This window comes from Arachis duranensis, chromosome 3 (assembly GCF_000817695.3).
Source record: "Arachis duranensis cultivar V14167 chromosome 3, aradu.V14167.gnm2.J7QH, whole genome shotgun sequence".
NCBI lineage: Eukaryota > Viridiplantae > Streptophyta > Magnoliopsida > Fabales > Fabaceae > Arachis > Arachis duranensis.
In genome coordinates, this window is record NC_029774.3 from 1952998 (window position 1) to 1955842 (window position 2845).

Consider the following 2845-nt stretch of genomic DNA (forward strand, 5'->3'; position numbering starts at 1 on the left):
TCACGAAAATTCGTTCATAGTCGTTTGTTTTTTCTTCTTCCGGCAGTGTTTTTTGGTTTCTATTTTCGCTCCTTTTCCGACGCTTTGGTTCGTCACCGCCTTTACCACCACCTTCGTCTCGTCGCCGAAAACCACTGCACGCGCCATCTAAAGGTCGTCGTCCGTTTGTTTTCGAGCAATACTTTGTGCTCACTTTTCGACTCCTTCCCGATGCTTTGGTGCGTCACCGCCGCCACCCTTGTCTTGCCCTCGTTGCGAAGTTTTCAACGCCACCGGAATTACCGCCAGACCACGCTGGATGCGCCGCTCGAAGTTCCCTATCCGATTGAAGCTCTTCTCCTTCCAGACGCCTCCAGTGCCGTTGGATCAGCGCCCAGATCAACAGCTTCCGTCACGCCATGTGTCAAGTAATTTTCTCCACGGATCCCTGTTCAACCCGCGCTCTGACCCGATCAGATTTGCGACCCGCTGCCATCTCCACGCCTCGTCAGCTGCTGACGTGTTCTCCTCTTCCAACCACGCAGCGCCACGTGTCCTTCCCTGCTGACGTGGCCGCTGACGTGTCTTTCGACATGGCTGCTGAGGTGGCAGACCGTGGGTCCCTCTCTAAGGTTTTTGGTGAGCTCTTTTCGATTTTGCCGTCAGATTTCTCATTTTCTGTTCCGAAATTGCAGTTTTCTCTCCTCTCTTTGACCTTTGTGACTACTATTATAGAAAAATCAAATGTTTTTTCCGCCACAGACAGAAAGAATAATTTCTGTCGAAACTGTAACTGTTCCGGGCACCTCTTCTCCAACTGTTCCTCTGTTGAATGACACATGCCACCAGAAAGGTCATATTAGCTACCATTGTTCACAACTGTTCTGTCATTATTGCAAGCTCTCGAGACATTTAATTACTACCTGTCCTACGCGCCCCCCACGTCCTGATCAACTCAAGAATCATTCTCGTCCCACCTTCTCCAAGACTGTGCCTGCTTATGTTGTCTCTCTATCTGATGTTGCGTCTCTTCTTCAGCATCTTATCACCCTTTTTGGTAATATCCCTGCTGCTTTTTCGACTCCTCTAGGTAATTCTAAATGGTATTTTGACTCGTGTTGCTTTAATCACATGTCTCCATTGCGTGATCTTTTCTCATCTCTGTCTACCACTACAAATGCACCTTTTGTCAATACTGCTAATGGTTCCCTCTTGCTAGCAACACACAAGGGTTCTAACTCCCAGTCGACTCTTGATCTTCCTGATACTTACTATATTCCCAAATTAAATTTCAACTTATTTCTGTTGGTCAAGTTGTTGATATGGGTTTTGATGTTACCTTCTCCAATTCTGGTTGTCGTGTACAGGATCGTCAAACGGGACAAATCATCAGGACTGTACATAAGGTCAGAAGGTTGTTTGAACTGGAAAATCTCCATATTCCTCCTGTACCAAATCTCTGTGATGCTTCCTCTCCATCTACCCTTCACTTATGGCATCAACGTCTTACCCACAACACCTTAGAAAAATTGCGTCCTCTTGTATCTCAGGGAGTTTTGGGTCAGGTTCCTAATGAATCTTTTGATTGCATTCCTTGTCAAATTGCCAAACAACCTGTTTTATCTTTTCACAATAATTTCTCTCTTGCTTGCTCTCATTTTGTTCTCCTTTTACTTGAGTTTATTTGATGACTAATCACCATGAGTTACCTCAGATTTATACTAACTTTGTCACTATGATTAAAACTCAGTTTTCCAAGGTTATTAAGGTTTTTCGACGCAATAATGCTGTGGAATACCGTGACTCCAAACTTTTGATCTTCCTTGTAGAACAGGGTACTTTGTCTGAGTTTTCTTGTCTTGGTACATCTCAACAAAATGGACGAGTTGAACGTAAACACCATCACATTCTTGACTCTATTCGTGCCATGCTTCTTTCTTCTTCATGTCCTGAACGTACTTGGGGTGAAGCTGTTCTTACTGCTGTTCATGTTATCAATAGACTCCCTTCTTCTGTTCTTGGTAATATTACTCCCTTTGAGCGTCTTTATCATACCTCTCCAGATTATAGTTCTCTTCAAGTTTTTGGTTGTGTCTGTTTTGTTCTTCTTCAGCCTCATGAACATAGTAAACTTGAACCTCGGGCTCGTATGTGTTGTTTCCTTGGTTATGGGACTGAACACAAGGGTTATCGTTGTTGGGATCCTCTCTCTAAACGTATTCACATATCTCGTCATGTTATTTTCTGGGAGCATCACATATTTTCTCGGTTCTCCTTTGAGTCCATTCCTTCTACGCAGTCACCTTTTTTCACTACCCCCGATGTTCTTCTCTTTCCTAGTGATGATTCTACACGCACTATCTCGAGTCACCCTCCACAGCCTCCTATTCTTCCGCCTTCTCCATCCCCCGATGATTCCCGACCGGACGTCGATCCTGCTCCTATCGTCATGCCTCCTCCTCCCACTCGTTCTTCTAGGGTAAGAAATCCCCCTCCTCATCTTCTTGATTATCATTGTTTTTCTACTATTCTTCATCAACATGAACCTAAGTCATTTAGAGAAGCCTCCACAAATCTACATTGGCAACAAGCAATGCAGGAAGAAATACAGGCACTTGAAAAAGCACATACTTGGGATTTGGTTGATCCTCCTTCTAATCAGGAAGTTGTGGGAAGCATATGGGTATACAAGATCAAGACTCGCTATGATGGTTCCATTGATCGTTATAAAGCACGATTGGTTGCTCAGGATTGTACGTAAGAGTATGGTATTGACTACGAAGAGACTTTTGCTCCTGTTACGCGGCTCACATCTGTTCGAGCTCTTCTAGCTATTGCTGCGGTCAGAAAATGGTCTCTCAGTAAG